This window comes from Leuciscus leuciscus, assembly GCF_965113295.1.
Source record: "Leuciscus leuciscus genome assembly, chromosome: 17".
NCBI classification, from domain to species: domain Eukaryota; kingdom Metazoa; phylum Chordata; class Actinopteri; order Cypriniformes; family Leuciscidae; genus Leuciscus; species Leuciscus leuciscus.
This window is the reverse complement of record NC_138741.1, coordinates 748,773-775,322: the sequence shown is the minus strand read 5'-3', so window position 1 is coordinate 775,322 and position 26,550 is coordinate 748,773. Positions and strand designations below refer to the sequence as shown.

Genomic DNA, 26,550 nt, shown 5'->3' with positions numbered 1-26,550 from the left:
CCCGGATCTAACATTTAGGAGTTGTGGGGTCCACTTTCACAGATACACACACATTTCTAATCTTTATATCTTAAAAGGGACCAAAGTCACTATATGTAAAACATCAACTACTTCTATTATTTGCCCTTGATTACCATCTAAACTTTCTTATATTATAATGTATATCCTCTAAATTAATCTGCACACATCTATATTGGCAAGGCAAGTTTATTTATATAGCATAGAAGTGCTTTACATAGAAGAAATTAAAATAAGAATAGAATAAAGAAATAAGAATAATTAAAACAGTTTAGAAAAATAAAATACAGTACAAACAATCGGACGAACAGCGGCACAGTGCTCATTCAGTAAATGCACAGCTAAACAGAAGTGTTTTGAGTCTGGATTTGAAAGTGACCACTGTAGGAGCACATCTGCGGCTGGCATAATAGCTAAAAGCAGATTCGCCATGCTTAGAGTGAACCCTTGGTATATATTAGTTTAGCCATTAACATGGCATAAAAAAAGCCAATCCAGAGACTTTTCTAAATCAATGAGCCCTCAAATGTTGGTCACAGCCTGACCTGCTTCAGTCTGCAGGACACCAACTCTACTTTGTCTGCATGTATTGGTCATTGAATGAACTGTGCAGTTTTGCTGAAGGGGATCTTATTTGTCCCATGGTTATTTATCCTCTATTTCTAATGAAGTTTTGTTCCTAGCCAGTCGTGTTCACTGCAGCCTAAGATAATATTCTCCTAAATTGAGGACTTCACATGAAAACTCCCTATTCATCTAATGAATAAAGACTTTAAGACCCTGTGGAATTATAGCACTAATACCGCGAGTAATTTTTACAATAAACACTGGATTAAAAAACAACTTTACAACATGATTTGTCCTCAATGAAAATGTATTTGGTAAAACACAATGGCTAGTTCCATACAAAAAGAGATTAAACAACATTTTACATTTCAAATGGGTAAAAAAATAAAGCTTTTGGACAATGTAACAGTAATAAACATGCTATAAGCAACTCATGGCATTACAACGCAAGAGTCAACAGTCTGATTTTTGGACATTTGACTGGATCTACCCCAGTCTACTTTATAATATAAGACAACAAAGAACTTCAAAGGGTTAGTTCCCCCAAAAATGAACATTCTGCCTTTATTCACTCACCATCAAGGCCTTCTAAACCGATAAGAAACTTGTTCATCTTCAGACCACAACTGAAGATATTTGAATGAAACCTGAGAGATTTCCATCTTTCCATCTAAAAACTGTTCATCCTAAACTTTAAACATTCATAAAGAAAAAGTTATCCATGTGAATCCAGAGGTTTAATCCCAATTTTATGGGGCAATGTCAATGTTTCGTGTGCCAAAAAAAAAAATTATTCTGTCTTCACTTCCACAGATCAACACATGAATCTTACCTCATGAACACAAATCTATATGAAAGTAAAGATATTTTGTCAAACTTTTTTTTTGGCACATACAAATTATTAATATTAATAACAATAATAATAATTTGTCATTGCAATGATACAACGAGATTACATTAGAGGGTTTCAAAACCCTGGTCCTCGAGGGCCACTGTCCTACGGAGTTTAGCTCCAACCTTGATTAAACTCACCTGCCTGTAATCCTGAAGAGCTTAATTAGCTGGTTCAGGTGAGTTTGATTAGGGTTGGAGCTAAACTCTGCAGGACGGTGGCCCTCGAGGACCAGGGTTGAGAACAATCAACACTGCAATTTCATGTTGTGCGAGAGATCAGCAAAAGAAGTAATACAACATCATTAGAGGCTGATGGGATTTGTCTTACGAGACCAAAAGAGATTGCTAATTATTTGAGCCATTTTTTTAAGCATAAAATACAAAAAATTAGACAAGCCATGGATTTGGGACAAGATGAAAATATCTCATATGATCTAATATCAAATAGGATAATGAAAACAAAAGATTGCACATTTAAATTTAACACTGTAACAGAGGACAATGTGAAGAAAATATTACAAGCAAGTAAAGATAAACCCTGTGGAATAGATCACGTAGATGTTAAATTGTTGAAGATGGTGGTAGATGTCATTGCTTTGCCCATTTCTCATATTATTAATCTGAGTTTAACAGCAGGTGTTTTTCCCTCACAATGGAAAAAAGCAAAAATTTTACCTTTAATAAAAAATAATAAAGAACAGTTTTCAGGTCAGAATAGCAGACCAATAAGTTTATTACCGGCAGTAAGCAAAGTGATGGAAAAAGTTGTGTATGATCAAATACAGGAGTATTTGGAAGTAAATGGGTTAAACACAATGTATCAGCATGCTTATAAAATGGGTCATTCCACAACAACAGCACTCACTCAGTTAACTGACTATTGGCTACAGGAAATTGATAATAAGAATTTAGTGGGCACAGTATTTTTAGATCTAAGCGCAGCCTTTGATGTTCTATCTAGACCATAATATCTCAAGGACAAGCACTAAGCTGGTTCAAATCATACCTATCTGACCGCTACCATTTTGTCTATTTAACATCATAGGATGTCCTGTTACTTTATCCTCTACAGTAAAAGACCTGGGTGTCATACTCGATTGTAACCTGTCTTTTGAAAATCATATTTCATATGTTACAAAAACAGCATTTTTCCACCTTAGAAACATTGCTAAGCTACGTAATATGCTATCAGTTTCTGATGCAAAAAAGTTAGTTCATGCATTCATGACCTCGAGACTGGATTACTGTAATGCTTTATTAGCTGGTTGTCCTGCATCCTCAATAAACAAGCTACAGTTAGTCCAAAATGCCGCCGCTAGAGTTCTTACTAGATCAAGAAAATATGATCATATAACACCGATTTTATCATCACTGCATTGGTTACCTATAAAGTTCCGTATTAATTACAAGGTATTGCTACTGACCTATAAAGCCCTAAACGGCTTAGCTCCAGTCTATTTAACGGATCTTCTATCGCCCTATAATCCATCGCGCTCTTTAAGATCACTAAATTCAAGGCTTTTGGTCATACCTAGGATATCCAGAACCACCAAAGGAGGGAGAGCATTCTCACATTTGGCTCCAAAACTCTGGAATAGTCTTCCTGATACTGTTCGTTGCTCAGACTCGCTCTCCCAGTTTAAAACTAGATTAAAGTCGCATCTCTTCAGCCAGGCATTCATATAATCCTACAGTTCAAACTACAATCCGGCCTCTAGCTCATAAATGCCAGAGGAGAACTGGCCCCCGACTGAGCCTGGGTTCTCCCAAGGTTTTTTTTTCTCCATTAGGTCACCTGATGGAGTTTTAGGACACCATTAGGTCACTTGTACCCCTTTTCCACCAAGGCAGAACTGGTGCTGGTTCGGAGCCAGAGCCTAGTTTCAAATCGGTTCTTTGTTTTTCCACCGCCAAAGCACCAGCTCCGAACCAGTAAAAGTGGTTCTTAAGTAGCACCAAATCATTGCAGGGTCTAGAACGGAGCCAAGAAAGAACCGCTTGCGTCAGAGGCTGGGGGCGGGGTTACCGTGGCCAACAAGACTGAAGAGAAACTTGTGACCGCCATTTTTAAATAGCAGCTAGTCGAGCTAATAGCAGCTCGATTATAATATCCGTCTATGTAAGTTACGGCGAGCTGCACGGACGCGTTGGATTCGCCGTGTTTGGATGCCGATTTATTTTCGCAAACCCATGAGCATCCATAGTAACGCAACGTCTATTATTGTTGATGCCTTGTTCGAGATGCATCGGAGCAGCGTGGACCGATCAGAGCTGCGGGAGTGTTTGGAGATCATAAGACTCCTTGTGCTTTTTGATCGCTTTCGCAGTGCTTTGATTTCATGTACTGATCGTTCTGCGAGAAGCCGATGCATCTCGAACAAGTCTGGTGTGTTTGTGTTTGGCGCTGCCGGACTAGCGTTGCTGGGCAACATGATACGTATGCAGTGACGTAAGATATAGCTCTGTTGTGGCTCTCTGGCCGGTGGAAACGCAAACCGGTTCTTAGTAAGCTCGTCAGTCGAACCAACTCCGAACTGGCAATAGCTCTAGCTCTGAACCAGCACCCGGTTCTTGTTGGTGGAAAAGGGGTATTGATGAAGTTTTTCGGTTCCTTGCCACTGTTGCCTTTGGCTTGCTCAGTTGGGGATATTTTGGGGATATTTAATTTAATTTTATCAATCAATAAATTACTCTTGAAACAAACTTTGTTGTATTATTTTAATTTAATACTGTGAAGCTGCTTTGATACAATCTGTATTGTGAAAAGCGCTATACAAATAAACTTGACTTGACTTGACTTAATATTTTATTTAAAAAGTTAGTTTGTTATGGATTTGAACCAACTGCTGTTAGATGGATTTACATTTTACATTTTACATTTATTCATTTAGCTGACGCTTTTAATCCAAAGCGACTTACAATTGCTATATATCTCAGAGGTCGCACGCCTCTGGAGCAACTAGGGGTTAAGTGTCTTGCTCAGGGACACATTGGTGTCTCACAGTGGATTCGAACCCGGGTCTCTCACACCAAAGGCATGTGTCTTATCCATTGCGCCACCACCACCCCATCCTACAGTTCAAACTACAATCCGGCCTCTAGCTCATAAATGCCAGAGGAGAACTGGCCCCCGACTGAGCCTGGGTTCTCCCAAGGTTTTTTTTTCTCCATTAGGTCACCTGATGGAGTTTTAGGACACCATTAGGTCACTTGTACCCCTTTTCCACCAAGGCAGAACTGGTGCTGGTTCGGAGCCAGAGCCTAGTTTCAAATCGGTTCTTTGTTTTTCCACCGCCAAAGCACCAGCTCCGAACCAGTAAAAGTGGTTCTTAAGTAGCACCAAATCATTGCAGGGTCTAGAACGGAGCCAAGAAAGAACCGCTTGCGTCAGAGGCTGGGGGCGGGGTTACCGTGGCCAACAAGACTGAAGAGAAACTTGTGACCGCCATTTTTAAATAGCAGCTAGTCGAGCTAATAGCAGCTCGATTATAATATCCGTCTATGTAAGTTACGGCGAGCTGCACGGACGCGTTGGATTCGCCGTGTTTGGATGCCGATTTATTTTCGCAAACCCATGAGCATCCATAGTAACGCAACGTCTATTATTGTTGATGCCTTGTTCGAGATGCATCGGAGCAGCGTGGATTGAAAGTTATCTTAGAAAACGTGAGTACACAGTTTACTTTAATGGTAGCTACTCTGAGGTGGAAGAAATGAGTTGTGGGGTGCCCCAAGGCAGTTGTTTAGGACCCCTTTTATTTTCTGTTTTCACAAATGATTTTCCACTTGTAATTAAACATGTAACCATGGCAATGTATGCAGATGACACAATATTGTGTCAATCAGCAAGAGATATAGATCAACTGAATATTATGTTAAATGTGGAGTTAGACTTGGTTATACAATGGATTACTGACAATAAATTACTTATTAATGCAGGTAAAACAAAATGTATGATACTTGGGTCAAAATATTTTCTTAAGCCATCATTAACATTGCACTTAGATATAGGAGGAAATGTGATTCAGCAAGTAGAAGAAATTCATCTATTGGGTGTAATTGTGGATAGCTCACTGTCTTGGAATAGCCAAATAAATAAAATATTGCAAAGAATGGGTCGCAGTATGGGAATGATTAGATACTGTAAGAAATTTATTCCCAAATGGCTGACTAAACGATTAGCCCAATCTTTAGTATTAGCTCATTTAGACTACGCATCAGTTGTTTGGTCAAATACCAATGAAAATAATTTATATAAATTGCAAGTCGCACAGAATAAAGTGGCACGTATCGTTTTGGGTTGTCCATATACAACTAATATAATCACAATGCACAATAATTTGGCATGGTTAACTGTAAAATATAGATTAAAATATTTTCTTTTATCATTTATTTATAATATCATTGAAACAAAAATTCCTGAAATAATTTACAGAAAATTGACATTTTTTGCTGATCAACATAATTACTGCACAAGACAAACCACTGGAATGAGATGTGTTCTGCCTCAAGCAAGAACTAATCAGTTTCAGAGAGCAGTTATTTATCGGGCCATGGTTGCATGGAATGGATTACCAGGATTTTTGTTGTTGGAAAATAATAGAAATTGTTTTAAAAAGAAATTAAAATTGTTTCTGTTCACACAAGAGTCATGATGTGGGAAGAGTATGGTAATATGGAAAGATGTTTTATAGTTTGTATTGGAGAGCTATTTATGGATTATATGTTCAAATGTATAGCATTTATTTTTTATTTTTTTATTTTATTTTTTTATTTAATTGCATTGGGCTACTGTAGATGATGTCCAGTTTGTGTGTGTGTGTGTGTGTGTGTGTGTGTGTGTGTGTGTGTGTGTGTGTGTGTGTGTGTGTGTGTGTGTGTGTGTGTGTGTGTGTGTGTGTGTGTATAATGTACAAAATGATGAATTATGTAAATTTGTGATGTAATGAAGAGGAGACCCCAGGAAGAATAGCAACTGATATTTCAGGCGCTAATGGGGATCTTAATAAATGAAATGAAAGTTATTGCATTGGTGGATAATATGAATAATAGATGGATTAAGTGAGATCAACAACAGCACAAAAACAGGGCAAAACGATATACAACAAACAAGGAAAAGGGCATATGAGGCAAAGAATCCCTTTTAACCAGAAAATGTGTATAATTGTGTGTGCTGCATCAATGCAAAGTCCAGTTCACAGTTATTGCAATTGTTGGATCAAAGAACTCATAAAGCCTGAAAAGTAGTCATGTCTCGGCTGCAAGATGCCTAGCTGGATTCAATGATGAAACTGGCAAATATCAACGTCCATCTCTTGCTCGCAAAGTTGGACATGGCTTGCACGCTTTAGCCATGCTTATCAAATCTGAAGGATTGAAGATGAAAGATCAACAGACTGCCAAAGATGCTGAGGAATGTGCACTGCTATACCAAGAAAGTAGGAAATTTGACATAGCAAGTCAAGCGCTAACTCAGCTTAACCAGACCAAGTGGAATTCTCCTCAGATTCTACCATTCACACAGGATGTCCACAGACTGCATTGCTATTTGTCTCGGAAACAGCAGAAGCAATTGAATGCCCTGCAAGAAGAGCCTTCTCCCTTGAACTGGAAGGATGTTGCTAAAGTGACCCTGGCGCAAGTTATCCTCTTCAACTGACGAAGAGCAGAAGGATACATCAGAAACACACAAAGATGTTAACCTAGCCCTTACAGCACTGGAGCAGAAGCTTTGCAAACATTTTGTTCGGATTGCCATAGTAGGAAAGAGAGGGAGGAAAGTCCCTGTTCTCCTTACCCCAGTCATGAGAGAATCGCTCGATACTCTGACTGAAAAGCGAGGAGAATGTTGAGTACTGAGTGAAAACGGATATTTGTTTGCATTGCCGCTCTCTGTCCATTACTTGAGGGGTTCCGATTGCATTAGGCAGTTTGGGAATGAATGTGATGACATCAAACATCCCAAAGCGCTAACCTCAATGAAACTTATGAAACACATTGCTACTCTGTCGACTGTTCTAAATCTCAAGACTACAGAACTCGACCAATTGGCAGATTTCCTTGGGCATAACATCGGGGTCCACAGAAAGCACTACCGCCTTCCAGAGGGCACCCTCCAGCTAGCTAAAATAAGCAAAGTTCTTCTAGCACTGGAACAGGGACGGCTAGGAGAATACAAGGGGAAGAATCTGGATGAAATTCAGCTTTATGTGACTGGTATTGATATACAAGTCTTTTTTATTAAGGAAAGTTAAAAAGCACAGCATTGTCCATTTATAAATCGATCACTTTTAGAACAGTAGATAGTATTTGATAAGTAATAGAATTGAATAGAACAGAGTAGAAGTATTTGACCTCAACATACTGAAGAAGAGGGCAGGTTTTATTGTTATAATGTGACTAACTAGACAATTTTAGTCTATTCAGCTATTTATGTAGTCATTTTGTATAATCTTGACAGATTGCAGTTTCACAACTCATTGAATCATTGAACAGAATCCCTATTAATCAGAAAATGTGTATAATTGTGTGTGCTGCATCAATGCAAAGTCCAGTTCACTGTTATTGTAATTGTTGTATAATGTTAAGTTAGTGGATTAAGTGAGTGCATTCACATAACTTCATCAAATTGGTATTAGACCACATGGATTACTACTACTTTATAAATGTTCTGAAGCTTGAAAGTTTAGGGTGAGGTTGAAGTTTAGGATGAACAATGGAGGGACAGAAATATCTCAGGTTTCATTCACAATATTTTCATCTGTGTTCCAAAGATGAACAAATTTCTTATGGGTTTGGAATAACAAAGTAGAGTAAATGACAACTAACCCTTTAAAAGGATAATACAATGGAAAACTAAATGTCAACTTTGTTGAAAACACTTAGAACACATGTCCCGATGTGAATGCTAGTGGGAAGGCATCCAATACGTTGAGATACCTGTATTTCCCCGTACTTTCCTTCTTATGGCAGAAATACGATTTTTGATGAAGTATTTGACCGCCTTCCAGTCTCGATTTCCTAAAGCTTGAGCTTCTGCATCAACGCAGCGCTGACAGTCCTCTTTCCCTGGAAAGAGCTCCTCACAATGAATTTCCTTAGGTGCCTTTCTACTGCCGCACATTCATCTGTTGTCCAGCTTCTTTTGGCAGCAGTTTCTTTACCCAAGTATACATAAAAAGAACATGTTATTAAGTTTAGGTTAATGTCTTAAGTTTAGAATTTTTAAACCTTAATCTGAACTGAAAGACTATTGGATTGATCACACAGGCCATTCATTGCCATATTGACTTGGTTCAGAGACTAAAAATAAAATTTTAGTTTGTTTCTGAATAAAACTTTTGAATAATAATAATAATAATAATAAATCAGGGCAATCCAGTAAAAGGTGTGGTAGCACTTTATTTTGATGGTCCCCTTTAGACATTCTAACAATGTAACAATGCACCTACACGTCAACTACCTCTCATTCCGCATTAGTAGACCGTCTACTTAAAGTACATTTGCCAAAATTGTATAAAGTACTTTGTTTTATGGACATTTTTATTTAAAAAACAAGACAAGGATTATTAGCAATGACTTTTACAGTCCGTATCTCATATTTTACGCATTGTCCTGTTAAACATGGCAGTCCCACATCGATGGGAATATGCATATGGAAATTATATGCAGATGAATGTATTAAAACTTTTGTGCGAACGCAAAATCTTCCCTTTGTGCATCCCACACTTTTAGAATGAAATCTAAGCAAAGTGTTTTACATTTACATAGTACAATTTTCCTTTTGATCATATAATGAAAATGTTTAACCCAAAAATTCTGTCATCATTTACTCACCCACATGTTGTTCCAAACCTGTATGAGTTTCTTTCTTCTGCTGAACACAAGACATTTTAAAGAATGGGGGTAACCAGAGAGTTGACGGCACCACTGACGTTCAAATTAGGAAAAAAATACTACAGAAGTCAGTGGTGCCATCAACTGTCTGGTTACCCCCATTCTTTAAAATGTCTTGTGTTCAGCAGAAGAAAAACTCATACAGGTTTGGAACAACATGAAGGTGAGTAAATGACAATTAAAATTTTGGGGTAAACTATCCCTTTAAACCTTATGCTCAATAATTCTGTTTGAGGTTGTAAACCAAATATAATCAGAATATTAGACTGTGTAAACATACCTATTGTGACAGCTATCAATGTGCAGTGATCAAGAGTAAAGATTTGATAAAATAATATAATTCAGAATAAAGCTTGTGTCTTCAAGACGAACGGGACAATCAATCTACTTAACATTTCTAGGCTCACCTCTCTTTTTTGCCTACTTCCTCTGGTATTGGGAATGCAGCGTGGATGTAGGTTCTTGTGTGAATGTCACACTGTCCTCAACTTCAGTCTCCTGTGCTTCTGGAATAAAGTCATCTGAGTGCAAAGAAAAAAGTTTATTAAAGAAAGATAAATCAAAATATAAACTAACTGTAAGCAACACTGACTGGATTAGGATCTATCATGCATAACATTTGTGTCATGGTGACCAAAAGCAATGATCAACAGTACAAGTTTATAAATATTCAGTATACGGCACGAGTCTTGCAGATGATATGGATTGTGTAAAGCGCTATACAAATAAACAAATCGAATTGAACAAATTTCACATGGTTCCATAATTCTACAATACAGTGGTAGAGAGAGCCAGGTTTAATCAGACTTGCACTCACACTGGGAGCACAATTTAAATGTATGCCCTTGGCAGATACTTTTTTCCCCAAAGCAACTTACAGAACACATTACAGTGGCAATAGCCCTGGAGCAATGGGATGAGAACGTTGAGGAGATCGTGTAGCTTACTGTACCACACAATTAATTGGAAACAATGTCAAACATTCCCCACATGCAACAGGCATGTCTAAAACATGTCAACTATAAATTAACTAAAAGGTTATATTAATTCAACAACCAAATATGTGGAATTCCATAAAGATTGTGCAATAACATCTACATTTAATTGTCTAATTTAATTGAGAGATCTTTCATAACAAGACTTAATACTAGTCACATCGCGATCAGAGTATTCAAGAGTCCATCCCTACCACGCACACATACCTATTACGCAATCGCCATGGACCAATGGTAGTACGATGGTGTTTACCAGCCCGAGCAAACTTTTCTGGAAAGATCGCTTTGAAATCCCAAAACAAACTTTATGGCCTGATTTTGTTCGAAATGACGTCACAGTTCGTTATTCGATTTCGCTTGAAGTATACCGGGCCTTAAGGAGAAATGACTGATATAAGACGATGACGAAGTAGCTGGTACGCAACAGATCCTAAGCATCATTGACATATCTTATCTTGCCGATGCTCCATATAGACAGTACGAGCATACACTCGTCTTTTCTAGAGGTAACAGCAAGTGTCACAGCAACAAATAAGATGTTGCAATGCATTCCATCCAAAATACTCATTCTGAACATGCAGCAGCTTGATCAGTGTTGAATTACACCTGCAATTACACTAGTTTAAATATTGACAGGTGTTGTCCCAATGATGTAAAATCACTAAGAGTGAGATCCATACGGGAGGGCCCCATAAGGCCTAGACTGGAAATGTGTGTGTATGAGCTTAACTGTGAATTCATTTGTTTGAGGGGAGGGCCCCATAAGGCCTAGACTGGAAACGTGTGTGTGTGTGAGGGCCCCATAACGCCTAGACTGGAAACGTGTGTGTGTGTGAGCGCTTGACATGCAGCATGAGGGCAAGACTAGAATAGATTGTGATGACAGTCAACATTACTCCTTTACCTGCGTGACGACAGCATCTTTGTTGGAGGCATCATGGGAAGAGTGATCTGTTAGGGATATTTTGGTCTCTAGAACAGAAATCTTTTGCTTTGGCTCCTGGAAATCAGACAAAAAGTTCTAAGAAACAGATCATGCATATGAGATCACATAGCTATGCATAGATAATCAGGTTAATATACGATTTATAATGAACTACAAATTGTAGAAAACAGATGTAGCTGTGCTATTCAGCACTTTAAAATCAGTATAGCTAATATAAGCAACTCACCTTTTTACGCCACGGCCATTGTGAATCACCATAGTTGTATTCGATTTCACTTCCTATTTCAATTTTCTTCACAGCAAATAGACACAAATGTGGCGTGTCGTTTACTATGATTTTTTTCATGGTGCAGTTTGGAGATTTGTGGTTGTCATTATTCAATCTTCCAAGAGAACAGTCTTCTTTGGATGCATCAATACTAAAATAAATAAGAAAACCACCCTTTAATTGTTTAACTACAATACCAAATTTCACCACCCATGTTGTATGGGCCGTTTGGACGACGACGCACATGCATTATATAATTGCATTGCATATAATGTGTGCTGGTCAACTAGTCTAATATAAAGAAACCCCTAGAACACAGTAAATAAAGATAAAAACATAGGAACATTGTGTACAATTAAGCTAATTTATTTATTTTCCAATATCCAAATATGATACTAAATACCACAGGGAAAAGAGCTTCTATTAGTGACGCGCTGTCTTTGCATTTGAACATTGCACATTTTAAACAGGACACGCATTAGCTGAATAAATGTTAGCCAATACAAACATTTATAGAAAACCGTTGACAATGAATAGACAGGAGTCCAATAATAGCATAACGAATCACTTATTCTAAAAATAATATGAAGTATAAGTTCAAAATCCGACATATGAGGGCTGTGTTGTTAACAGTAAAACGTCCGTCATTTTACGAATTTTAAAAGCAGGGATGGATAATACAAAATGCTTTTTGATAGGAAAAAAAACCAAGCAAGAACAAAATTTAAACTTAGCCCGTCAATTTTAATTTTACAATGATCTTCTCTCTCTGTGTGTGCGCGCGTCCGTGTTTGTGAGAGAGCTCGAGCAGCACTGATATGGTACTTTTTAATCCAGAAGTAGCGAACACGCAAGTTTTCATACAAAATAAATAGCATAATTAGGTACTTTAGTTGTAATTAACACAATAACGTAACACGTTTCTCAACACTGACAATGAATGAATAAATAAACGCTTGTTTCTCCAGACTCGCGCTTCTCAGTAGGCTAACGTTAATCCACAAATCACAGCAATTTCATAATCACTAAGCCATAGCGATTTCAAGATATATAGTTCATCATTACTTGAGCATTTTATTATTTGATGAGTATTTTAAGATAATCCATGCGATCTGTGTGATCATCGAATCCATAAGATTAAGTTAACTCAATCAACTTTCCACATCGAGGCCAGGCCGTTTACCTTCAGAATCAGGAGTCAGAAGTACTGTACTGTCCTCGCTTATGACATCAGTCAGACGGCGGCCGCGGGAGTGGAAGGGGGATCGAGCGGGAATCTTTATTGGTGTCGATTTTTAGTCTCTCTTTAATGATAGGCCTACGCATCTGTCAATCATCCCCGCTTGCTATTTGGGGAATGAACCCAGCGCTATGATTGGTTGAACTCTTCTTCTTTTGCATTAGCTTGATTTGAGGACAGCGCGTGCACAGATGCGTCACCAGGTTTTTGCCATAGCAGTGTTTCCCACACATAGACTAATTCGTGGCGGTGCGCCACAGAATAAACACCGGCTGCCCACATATTGCGTTTCGTTATAAAAAAAATGTTTTACGCAATTTAAAACACACAGCGTACATTCATTCAGCTGCATTTCCTTTCCCTGCACTCCCTCCGTCTCTCTGTCACTCACGCGTCTCTCTCACAGGCAATTTTTTGTCTCACCAAAGCCTTATTTGATTGGTGAGTGATGTACATGACTGCTGCGCTTGCGATAGGCGCATATACTGAAAGAACGAGCAGAGAGAGAGGCCCGGTCGCGCTCGCGCACCCTCGCTGTCTTCAAACTGTCTTGATCTCTCTCGCTCCCTCGCGCATATTAATCAAAATCAATTGAGAATTGACACGATGGTAAAAGATGGGAAGACCGAAGTTTCACGTGGAGCATTCGGGTATTTTTTTCCTGAATTACTGCTGGGTGTTGTGCTAAAAAAAAAAAACCTTTTACGTTGCCTTATCTTCTCTGAAAAGCGTTCCGCACATTCAGCTGACATAAACACTTTAAATAAACAAAACAAAACCTACCCAATGATGAAATGTTCTCTGTGTTGACAAATCTTGTGCGATGTCCTAACTGCCGGGATAATCACACGCGTTGTACAGGTCCGCTAATGACACGTCCGATTCGCGAACTAATGACTCATTTGAACCGATTCAACCAAAACAAATTTGTACTGTTTGCAGTAAATGCAGTTGGGTTGTCGAGGTCAAAACTCTAAATAAGATGTGAATCAAATAAACTTACTATAAATAATGTTGTCATTTTTTTACTCTAACACGTGAAGGTGTGAATCATTTTTGATTAATATTTAATATAAATTCTGTTTAACAGATTATTAACGCAGATTATCACCATCCCCACCCCACCCGCCACAAATTAATTTAAAATCTGTGGGAAACACTGCATAGACAGTATATAAACGTTTTTTTTGCGTAGTTTAGAGTGACAAATCGTACCAGCGTACTTTAAAGTCAAAATGCGTATCTTCTAATATAGATTCACTAAGAGCTCAAATGAATACCCGTTTAAAAGCATTATACATAGGAATACGTGTCTTATATTAATTTAAAAGCAAAGTTTAATATTGTCAATAGTCTATAATGATTATAACATATGAATTAAAAGTAATTATAATATATAATAAATTAGCGGCAAAAGATGAGCAATTTTGTCTCTTAAGTTTATTATAAACTGATTTAATTTGGAGCAAGAGCTACAGGGGGCGTGGCTTCACTTCACTCACAGCTGATTGGTCCAGTTTGGTTTACAATCTCTAACCCAGAATAATCCTGCTCCTGAGGTTAGCCGTAGCGCACGTTACCATGGCGATGAACACCGCTAAACACCAATCCACCTTCTAGAGCCTAAAATAAAAAGGTTGCTCAAACTAATCTCACACTTACCTAGCGACAGGCCACAAGTCTATTAGCATTCAGCAGTGCGGGAAACTAGCAGAACTCAAGACTGAATTCAGTCATTTATCCTCATCATCCGATTCTCAAACCACTAACCCAACAGTTGTCAGTTGCTCGAGCACGTCCCACTGGTGTTTGCAGAATGGGTTAGACGAGGCGCACTGGCCAGACTGGTCAAGATTGATAGAAGAATTACAACTCAAGATTTGTTTATCAAAAACCAACCTCACATATAATGCTTGATGTCCTTGAACTGTATAAGAACACACACTCACTTTAAGTCGAAGACTGAAACATGTTACTAATATGACAGGGTTCTGCAAAACATAATTAAAGAAACAGACTTGCAGCAAAAATGAGCATCAGTTTTCATTTTTAAAATCAACAAACCATCAATAACATGTGGAGTTAATGTCACTATCACTGAACATCAATTAAATCAATTCCAGGAGACTCAAGTTGATGGTGAAACCTTTATTAACACACAAAACAGTGAAACATGAGTTTAGCGCTTGCCACCGACGCGAGGAGCGTTAACCTTCATGGGCTTGGCGATCTTCTGTTTCGGCGCGTTCTTGGCCGGGGCCTGAACACAAGACCAACACGTTACTGACTACATGAAGGGCTTCAAGAGGACTCAGTCATTACTGTAGAGTGTAATAAAGTGTAGGACTATAAATGACACTGAGCACCCATTCAGAGAGCGCTAGGTGTAGACATAGCCCTTCTGCTCTATGCCACCTTACGACACAGACGCGACAGAATCAGTCACACTGCAACGCCTCAAGGGGCAAAACATGATCACATGACCAGGTGTCTCTGAGCTGAAGCCTGGAGGATGAAGATCTCACCTTGGTGCTCTGAGCCGACGGCTTCTTCGTCGCTTGCTTAGGGTATAGGAATAGGATAGGGAATAGGGTAAAATTTTTAACTAGCAGATATCACCATGAAACTTTCCCAGTTAATTGTCTACATTAAGATGAGAAAAAAATGTATTACAAGTTTTCTGTAATTTAATGTTTAAATATGCAAATTAGGCATTTTCTAATTAAATATGCACTTATTTGCATATATAAAAATTAAAAAAACGAAATCTGAGTATTGGATAAAGCCAAGTTCAAAATAATTAGTTCATTGTGTTCACATATTAGATGGGAAAAAAATTACGGTGTATGTGATGACGGGTGCAGGGTGCTCCAGCAATCGCGGAGCAGCGGGATGATTTAGAACGCCAACTTTTGTTGAATTTATGAGAAATCTACAGACACAAAACAAAGTGTAGTAAAATAAAGACCTAAATGTGTATTTCAGACTCTTTTTCGCCACAAGTCTGAAAGAAGACATGTTATTGAAGACAAATATCCCAAAATAAAAAAATAAAATAAAAAAACGATGCTTTTGCCTGCTGTGTCTCGCCTTAAGTAATTACATATTTCTCCTTTCTCATATCGTTTTGCCTAGTATTGGTGGTTTCTGTGGTTCATAACCATTCTTTTGATTCCAATAAAGAATAAATTCATTAGAACTGTGTGGTACTGTCAAATTAGTCAAAACAGGGCTGCCACGTGAAGGCATGTGCTAATTATCTGAACCCGTATAGAATCACACCAATTCATTGGCTGATGGCGCGGGCGCCTCCTCAGTGGCGCAACTTGAGAGCGGAATGACGTGGACAAAACTTTGGTGACATAACCAGGTCTAGGCCATAGAAACACCTTCACAAGACCTGGGGCAAACTCCATACAAGGCTCACTCACAGAAAGAGCCTGCAGATCCCCCACGCGCTTGAGAGAGGCCAACGCTAACAAAAGTGCCACCTTGAGCGCAAGAATCCGGTCCGGAGCTGACTCCAAGGGTTCAAAGCAAGGCTCTAATAGCCCCTCCAGAACAACTGATAAATCCCAGGTGGGGACACTAATAGGACGTGCAGGCCTCAAGTGTCTAACCCGATAGGCAGCGATAGCTGACATAAACTCTCAAGAAGAGCAGCAGTGCAGGGCCACTGGGGGACACTGGGAGACTGTATACACCAGAAGAGCAGCAGTGCAGGGACACTGGGAGACTGTATACACCAGCACTGGGAGACTGTATACACCAGAAGAGCAGCAGTGCAGGGCCACTGGGGGACACTGTGTTGTACAGTATAGACGTGGTAAGTTTGGCCAGTCTCAGTACGGGTTAGGGTTAGGGGAATGAAAAATCCAAGATCTGGGACCCTGAGGCCCCAGAAATGGTTGTGCACTGGCCCACTTTCTACTGACCACTAAAGGTCACCCCAGGACAAGAAAAGAAATCAATGCTGTGTCTCAACGTCCCCACAACAGTGCCAACTTGATGATACATAGATATGTATATAACAATAATAGTAGTAGTAATAATCCTCATAATGATGATAATAATAATAATAACACCAAACCGTCTCAATGTATATGTAAGCAATAAGGTACAAGAGGCTGTGCTGTATCGTGAATAAATAACGGCTGAAGGGCGTTGTTAGGCACGACGCGAAGCGGAGTAACCCCTGCCTGCAACCCCTTCAGCCGTTACTTATTCACGATACAGCACTTGCCTCAAGTACCTTATTGCTTTTATAAAATGTTTGCCACACAATACAAATATTAAAGCCGAAATCTCATTCAGAGTCAGTCGGTAGAGAAGACTTTTATATTGAAAAGACTCAAACTTGTTTTCACGGAGAAGGAAGACGCAACTGACAGAAGACTAACCCTTAACGTTTAACTGTTAAAAGGACAAGATATCGCAGCGGACATTCAAACGGAATATTTTATTATGAAAATAGGACTGACCTGAAGGAAAATGCAATGTCTACTGTGAATGCAGGTAACTTTACACTCGCTTTCTCTCACAATACTCCACTATAGCTTCAATGAACAATATCAATGAGATCACACTAGGGTTATGCCGATAGATGATAGTATCGTGTATCGACGACAGTCAGAGATATTGCCGATGGCAGATGCCTTTGACGATATCAGTACGATAATTGGCTCGTTTTCCCATTAATTGATTAAATTATTATTACTATTATTATTATTATTATTATAAAGCTAGTATTGTTATTAAATTAATATTAGGAACTACAAAATGTTTTTAAAACAGACTAAAAAACTACATCCCCACATCAAAATTGAATTGGAAGGTGATCCATTGTCAAGAGTGTTTGTTTTAACAGACGCATCATTCTTACCCTTACGAAAATTAACCATGGTTGTACTATAGTAAAACGGTAGTTAACTACGACCGTAGTAACCGTGGTATTTTGGCGGAAACCATGGTTTTACTACAGTTTTATTGTAGTAATGCTACAGTAAAACCATAGTAACCATGACTGTAGTTTTCTCCAAAAACCACGGTTACCACAGTCATGGTTACTATGGTTTTACTGTAGTATTACCATAGTTTTACTCTCTCCTACCATTCATTGCGAAGACACTTGAAAGAGCTGTCTTCAACCAACTAACATCCTTCTTGTCTCTAAACAACCAGCTGGATGTCAACCAATCTGGCTTCAAGAAAGGGCATTCAACTGAGACTGCATTACTGTCAGTCACAGAAGCCCTACGGATCGCAAAAGCTGCTTCCAAATCTTCAGTCCTCATTCTCCTGGATCTGTCTGCTGCCTTCGACACTGTGAATCATCAGATCCTTCTGTCCACCCTCTCATCACTGGGCATCACAGGAACTTCACTCCACTGGTTTGAGTCCTATCTCACAGGTAGGTCCTTCAAGGTCGCATGGAGAGGTGAGGTATCCAGAGCACATCAGCTGACCACAGGTGTTCCCCAGGGTTCAGTTCTTGGTCCCCTCCTCTTCTCCATCTACACCACATCACTGGGACACATCATACAGGCACACGGTTTTTCCTACCACTGCTATGCTGATGACACGCAGCTCTTCCTCTCCTTTCAACCAGATGATCCCACAGTAGCTGCACGGGTCTCAAGCTGTCTGGCGGACATCTCCACATGGATGAAGGAACATCACCTGCAGCTCAACCTGGCAAAGACTGAGCTTCTCGTCCTCCCTGCCAATCCGTCTCTACAGCACGACTTCACCATCCAGCTAGAGTCATCATTAATCACCCCATCAAGATCGGTCAGAAATCTTGGAGTAACGTTTGATGACCAGCTGACCTTCACAGATCACATTTCAAAGACAGCTCGATCATGCAGGTTTGCACTGCACAACATCAGGAAAATCAGGCCTTTCCTAACTGAGCATGCAACACAACTTATCGTCCAGGCCCTGGTCATCTCTAGGCTTGACTACTGCAATGCTCTTCTGGCTGGACTCCCAGCATGTGCAACCAAACCCCTACAGATGATCCAGAATGCTGCAGCTCGTCTTGTCTTCAACGAGCCCAAGAGGGCCCACGTCACTCCTCTGTTCATCTCTCTGCACTGGCTACCTCTCGCTGCTCGCATCAAGTTCAAGGCACTGACGCTTGCTTACAGAACTATCACAGGCTCAGCTCCCTCCTACTTTCACTCACTCCTACGAGTCTACATCCCTACCAGACACCTACGATCGGTCAACGAGCGACGTCTCGTGGTTCCATCACAGAAAGCCACAAAATCACTTTCCAGAACATTCTCATTCACAGTTCCATGCTGGTGGAACGCTCTCCCCACCCTCATCCGGAATGCAGAATCCCTGACAACATTCAAAAGACAGCTGAAAACCCATCTCTTCCGTGAGCACTTAACCTTATAACATTTTTTTTTTAAATCCTTTCCCTTTGAAACATCACTTATCAGGCTTATGCTACTCTGAATAATACCTGAACTTCGTATTTTGAGCACTTCTTGCGTTATTGTTGCTTTTGCCTCTTTATGATGACTCGCTGAATTTTTGTCCTAATTTGTAAGTCGCTTTGGATAAAAGCGTCTGCTAAATCAGTGGTTCCCAACCTTTTTTTGTCTGAGACCCCCTTTTTCCCAAGAAAATATATTAGGGCCCCCCTTCACATTTAATGATATTTTCGCTCTTGTAAGCTTGCAGCAAGGATGACAAAATATGTTGTTTTCAAACAAACGGTATGTTTACTATAACCAGATATGTTTATGCACAAATAATAGCCTATAATATTGAAAATACAATAACAAAAACATTAGTAGGCCCTTTGTAATTTAAAAATGTAAGCCTAGGAGTAGCCCTAAATTTGCCCTATTTTAAATGCAATAACAAAAAAATCAGTATTCACACTTGTGTGTAGGTAAAAAAAGAATGAATATAGGCTATTACTAAATGACTTCTGTCTGGGGCCTCAATACTTGCATGTTATTTGTGAGGCTTTATCAATGTGAGGCTTTATTTTTTAGGCTTTTGACGCTATAGCGAGCGATAATAAACTTGCGTTTATTAACAGAATAATGCGTCTTTCGGAAGAACATTGTAGCCGGAACTACTTCTCTCTCTGTGTGCATCTATGACGAGTCACGCAGGTACTGGGCTACTCCGCAGCGGCAGCGATCCGAACCAGGGTAAAATAGTCCCAATGTAATCACTTATTATAGGTGTACCATAGTGATTCAGGATAAGACAAAAACACGGTTTGGAAAATGGATTCATGATGAACTCGCTCATAATATAAATTTTGAACAGAAAAAAGTTAAGGACTTTTATTTAATACAAATTGCTCAAAACTTTTCAAAATATGACGCGACCCCCCACAGAGCTCGCTGAGGCCCCCTTGTGGGCCGCGACCCCCCTGTTGGGAACCAATGCGCTAAATGACTAAATGTAAATGTCTAAATGTACAGTGTAGCCACGGTTTTACAAAATTCTTGAATTACATTTAAGCCATTTACTTACAACAAACATCTACAAAATAACAACAGAAAGAAGTTATCATTCTATGATACAGACTTTATTACAGAAATGACATAATCTGAAAAAATATAAACTTGCATTTGTTCTCACATGTGACATAAAACAATAAACTACAAAGTTATACAAAATTATTGGTGATAAAGTGGTGCTGTGCAATGGTTAAAAAATTCAGTTACTAGTTTACAAAAAAAAAACACACAAATAAACATGACTTAGAGCACCTTTAAATACACAGCATCTACCTCCTCTAAACATGTCTATAACCTGTAAACATTATAACCTGTATTATGTGTCCAACACAAGCATGTTTGCAATTTAAACTGTACATACATTAACAAGATGACAACAACATTACTTAATTACTTCATTACTTCAAAACATTACTAAAAGTTTAATGGAAAATTCTTACATATACTACTAAACAAATTCAGAAGAAATTAGCAGTTCTTTGAAGAATGTTTAAAGGGATAGTGTGAAACCGTAGCCAATGCGACATCTAGTGTATCTATACCCGCCCGCGCCCTCAGATCACTTGGACAAGGCTGTGTATAAGTGGTAAAAACGATATAAATACTGTTCTTTTTCTCACACAAACCGCTCGTTTCGTGTCTTAGGCCATCAATGTGTACTTACGATGGGGAATTGTTTAATTTGGACGACGGGGAATTGTTTTAATTTGGACTCTGTGCTTGTGTTTTGAGACCGTGACCATAGACCTGCATTATATGACTGACAGACAAGAACGGTTTGACCTAAAAATATCAAAATTGAAACTACTGCGGAAAAAAAGACACCTACATCTTGGATGCCCTTGAGGTAAGCTAAAACATACCAAAAATTTATTTCAAAGTGAACTATCCCTTTAAAATGAGGACATCAATGTCCAAGTGGATAAAAAGAGATTGGTAAGCTTAAAATATAATTTGTATCACTGTAGGCCTAAGTCTTGAAGTTAATCAACATTTTTAGTTACCAGTAAATACTCCCCGTTGCTCAATAAATTAAAAAAAGCCGTTGGGTATGTTTGTGAATGGGCGTTATTTGATTTAAATTCCAGAAAAAGGAGGACACTGTCAAAAATGCTAGCTGAGCCTCTCATCACCAAGCACAACCTAGTTAGTGGGCTTTTTGTCTCATCCTCTGTTAATGCGGATGCACGGCTTTCTATGGGCTAAAGCTGCACAATAATAAAACATAAAATCGACAAAGCCCTGCTGGAACCGGACTGGACAACCAGGCTGTAACGTCATATGAACCACTCTTCGGTTCGGTAACTTTTAGATCCAACCAGTCTTCCGCCGGAGCTGTTTTCGTGAGTTGCTCCGCTGTCACTCAGGCATTAAAGCTGTGTCTGTTCATTTGATTTTGAACTTTCTCCTCGACTTTTGACTATTAGATGCGGTGTGTGAGTAAATTACCTCATCCAGATCTATTTTAATAAAAACATGCTTGTGATGGTCAGAGAGGGGTGCTTATTTGGAACAATTAAACTTTTTTTTTTTTTTTTTGCTTTTGTTTCTTTTGAAAATAACGGTGTATAAAATTACATCTGTAATTTACTGATTAGGAAATAAAATCATGAACATGGCTGTTCATTTAAAAAATATCTTAAAGACCTGATTTATCATATGGTGGGGTGGGGGCGCAATGGATAAGACACATGCCTTTGGTGTGAGAGACCCGGGTTCGAATCCACTGTGAGACACCAATGTGTCCCTGAGCAAGACACTTAACCCCTAGTTGCTCCAGAGGCGTGCGACCTCTGACATATATAGCAATTGTAAGTCGCTTTGGATAAAAGCGTCAGATAAATGAATAAATGTAAATGTAAATCATATAATTTAGTTTTTAATACTTTAATGTTTTAATCACAAAAATATATGTTTGGTAGTTTTTAACCACTAGCCTATTTCATTGTGTATATATATGCAAGTAGTTTCATAGGCTACTGAAAGTTGACATTGTAGTATATAACAGTAACATAATGGTACATTTACTCCAGGAAGATGGAGAGGACAATGAAGAGCAGGTGAAAGAGAATAAAGCAGGTCAAGAGAACAGGTAGGAATGGACCATAGGATTTTATGACTTATCAATGACAATATCAAGAATCATTGCAGATTAAGGTATTGCAGAGTTATACATTTTGTGAAACATTGGTTTTGTTTTCTCAGTCGTGAAGATAAAGAGCACAGAGAGAAAGTAAATGTCTCGAAAGCAGGTCAAGAGAACAGGTAGGACTGGCCACGCAGGATATTATGACTTACAGAACATTACTTATTAGGGTTGCAGACTTAGTTATTGGTTTGTCTTGTAAAAATCTAGTGCATGGAAAGATGGAGAGCCACACCCTCAAAATGACATCAGAGGAGAAGAGATAGATATAACAGGAGAATGCAGAGATGCAACAGAGGAGATAACAGAGGAAAGACCTTACTCAGAGGACCCATCAGACTGGCCTGCACCCCATCACATTATTGACACTTTTAGGCAAAAATTGACTGAGAAAGGGCCTTTGAAATGTCCTGATGGGCCATATCCTAGATCAGAGAAGAGTAACAGGCACTTTTCTAAAGCTTATTGTTATCGCTTATTATCAAATGGGGAGAGAATTGAGTGAGACTGGTTGTTGTATTCCAAGAAATCAAATAAAGTGTATTGCTTTGCATGTAAATTATTCGGTGGAGTCAAAGCATGTGACAAACGGCTTGTGTTGGGATACAACAACTGGCAATGTCTATCAAAAACCCTACAGCATCATGAAACAAGTAACCATCATATAGATGCTTACCTTTCATGGAAAGAATTGGCAACTCGTTTGCAGTTAGGAAGAACAATTGATAGTGAATTGCAAAAGGTGATTGCAGCAGAAAAGTCCCGCAGGAAAAATGTATTGACAAGAGTGATTGACTGCATTCTTTTTTTAGCTGAAAGAAACTTGCCCCTGAGAGGGAAGAAAGAACAATTGGGGAACGCTAAAAATGGCAATTTCCTTGGCTTAATTGAGCTGCTAGCACGTTATGATGTTACAATGGCAGAGCATCTAAGAGAAACATCTTCCAAAAAAGTAATATCTTACCTGTCATGGTGTACTCAAAATGAGTTTTTGCAGTCTATATCTGCATGCATTGTCAGCAAAATCTGTACACGCATTAAAACAGCAAAATATTTTGCTGTTGAATTTGACTGCACTCCTGACATTTCAAAACAGGAGCAGGCCTCTGTTATAATAAGATATGTCCACACAGATGAAGGTAAAAAAGCAAGTGTGCAGGAATCATTTGTTGGTTTCACTGCTGTGAAGGACACAACTGGTCAGGGCCTAGCAGAGAAACTGATTGAAGTGACTGAGAAGAATTTAGGATTGGAGTTAAGGAATTGACAGTTATGACAATGGATCCAATATGAGCGGGATTAGGAAAGGGGTCCAAGCTTTGATTCTAGACAAAAACCCAGAGGCATTATTCATTCCTTGTTGTAGCCACAGCCTTAATCTGCTTTTGTGTGATGCAGCATCCTCTAACAGAGAATGTTTAACTTTCTTTGGCACTCTTCAGAGATTATATACAATCTTCTCTTCATCAGCCAAGAGATGGGACATTCTAAAAGAATTTGTGGAAATTACACTGAAGCCACTGAGTGACACCAGGTGGGAGGCAAAACTGGATTCTGTTAAAGCCTTGCGCTTTCAGCTTGGGGGAGCTCTTGATGCCTTGGAAAAGCTTGAAAAAGTGTCTAAAGATGGTAAAATTGCATCAGAGGCTAAATCACTCTCTGAAGAAATTGTGCGCATGGAATTTCTTGTGTGTTTGTCAATTTGGTATGACATTTTGGCTGAGATCACACATGTAAGCAAGGCACTACAAGCAGCAGATGTGTCTTTGGACACAGCCATTATGCTGGTCAATTCTCTGAAAGAGTTCTTGGTTCAGTACAGAGTAGGGCTGAACGATATGGACAACATTTAATATCTCGATTTTCATGCCAGATATCTCGATATCGATACAATACGATATGACTACGGGTTCGGTGAAAACCAAGCATTTCTCCGAAAAATAAAAAGATCATAATACAAAAAAATGTGGAAAGTATAGTTTATTTTAGGTTTCAAACATATAAATTCACATAAGTACTAAAAAAAACAATACATTTAGAGTTTGTAAAATACACACTGATGTCTATGGAAGAGGTAATAATAATCCTTTCCATTATAATTCGACACGTTTTATTCATATCAGATACACATTGTGTAAGTAACTTCAATGTTTACTCTATTCTATTCCCAGTTCACCTGCCACTTACTTTTAAGTATTTCGGGAGAAGTGGATGAATTCACGTGTTGTAAACATAGAGGTTGAATATGGAGGTATTTTTGGTGCAAAACTACTGAACGCCTGTGACAGTGGAATGTGTAGTTGTAGAGAATAGCCACACATGTGTATCAGTAAATTTGAAGTCACAGAGAGAAATGTTTTAAGAGTTGCAAACTTGTAGACTTTTTTTTATCTTCCACAAACACAACACAACAGTTACACCTTCTCAAATTCTTCATTGCAGGTGCACAAATCCTATTCTACAAATCACAAATTAAGAAACTCATACACTCACATTTTTGCTACAGTTGCTGCAGTGAATATGGTGCAAAACGCATTTACACACCTGCATCAAAAAATGTGAAGTCACGGAGAAATTTTGCTCATCTGCAAATCAGTATATGAATTCATCCAATGAGAGTTGCACACTTGTAGAATATTTTCTCACAAATGTCTTGTATATTTTTCTAGCACAAACACAAGTACATAACTACAGCTGCTTGAATCTGCTGCGACCAATCTCAAACACTGTTTTTCGCTTTCAAGTGACAAGTTTCGCGCGCTCTCCCTTTTGCACCAAGTGCACCGTGAAATGTGGGGCAAAAGTGAGTTGTGCATCTGTAGAGGCAGTGGGCGGAGCCTACATGAATATTCATGAGTTTCCCGGGCATGTGCGTGGAACTGCTCATTCTAGTTCACGCTCCTCGTTTCTCAGCAGGTTTAATGGATTATTTCAAAAAAGGTAAATATAGTTTCAGCGCGAACTTAAACTACAATTGTGTATCGTTTTGTTAAACTCATAATGTTTTTTATTAATTCGTCACTAACTGAATGATTGCTGGCATTCACTTCGTGTAGGCCTATATACAGTAGCTACAGCAAACTTCAACTCGTTCATTTCGTTGTGCTTTTCCTCTGTACATTGCAATGCTTTAAACTGTCTTTTGTTATAATTTGTTGAATGTCACTGCAAAAAATTTTTTTTATAATAATACGTCCCACTTTTACCATAAAACCAAAAATTCCAGAACACCTGAATGATTACAGCACTTATTTCCAACAGAAGAGCAGAATATTTCTAAATACATGAACCATTACCATTTAATTTATTTATTGCTAAGCTCTTCTGATACCTTACCTTATGAAGCTTTACAACTGTGTCATCTCTGGCAATAATCTCTGGGAAATAACTCCACAACCATATCCATGTCCAAATAAACATTTAAGATTTGCATGACAAAAGTTTGGAATCACTATGATTTAAGAAATGTTATACTTTTATAGCAGGCAAGGTCAATTTCCACACTTCATTAAGCAGCACAACCATTTTCAACTGTGATAATAATCAGAAATGTTTCTTGAGCAGCAAATCAGTATTAGAATGACTGAAGGGTCATGTGACACTGAAATCTAGAGTAAAATTAGCTCTGCCATCACAACATTAAAATAGAAAACAGTTGATAAAAATATTTCACAATATTACTGTTAAATGATAAACTCAGATAAATGTAGTCTTGGTACCTTAGAGGTACCTTACCTTAGAACCTTACTAATACCAAACTTTTAAACAGTATATATATTATCAAAACCAGCACAAGCACACCTTGCAATCAAAACATAAAAAAATAATATTGTTACATTATTTTTCCAGTATGTTTGTAAATATTTTTTTAGAACATCAAATTGGTGGCTTATTATATTCCGTAAAATAATTCTAAGTGTTTTTTTTTATTTCTCATTTACAGTAACCTAGTTGTATCAAATGTAATTTATCCACTTTTGTCCATACAATTTTGTTTAATCCAAATTGTACGTATGTATTAAAGCAACACATTCATGCTTGAGTTTATTTGGCTTATTTAAACGAACAAGAATTTAAGAACAAT

General features: G+C 38.5%; 1 long non-coding RNA gene across 1 annotated transcript; it reads right to left on the bottom strand.

The window, feature by feature from the left end:
- Positions 1-14,957: 14,957 nt before the first annotated feature.
- Positions 14,958-15,403, bottom strand: LOC309478580. The gene is made up of 2 exons (XR_014199045.1): positions 15,350-15,403; positions 14,958-15,084 (listed from the first exon to the last, which is right to left on the bottom strand). It is a non-coding gene; the product is annotated as an uncharacterized lncRNA (long non-coding RNA).
- Between the last annotated feature and the right edge of the window lie 11,147 nt (positions 15,404-26,550).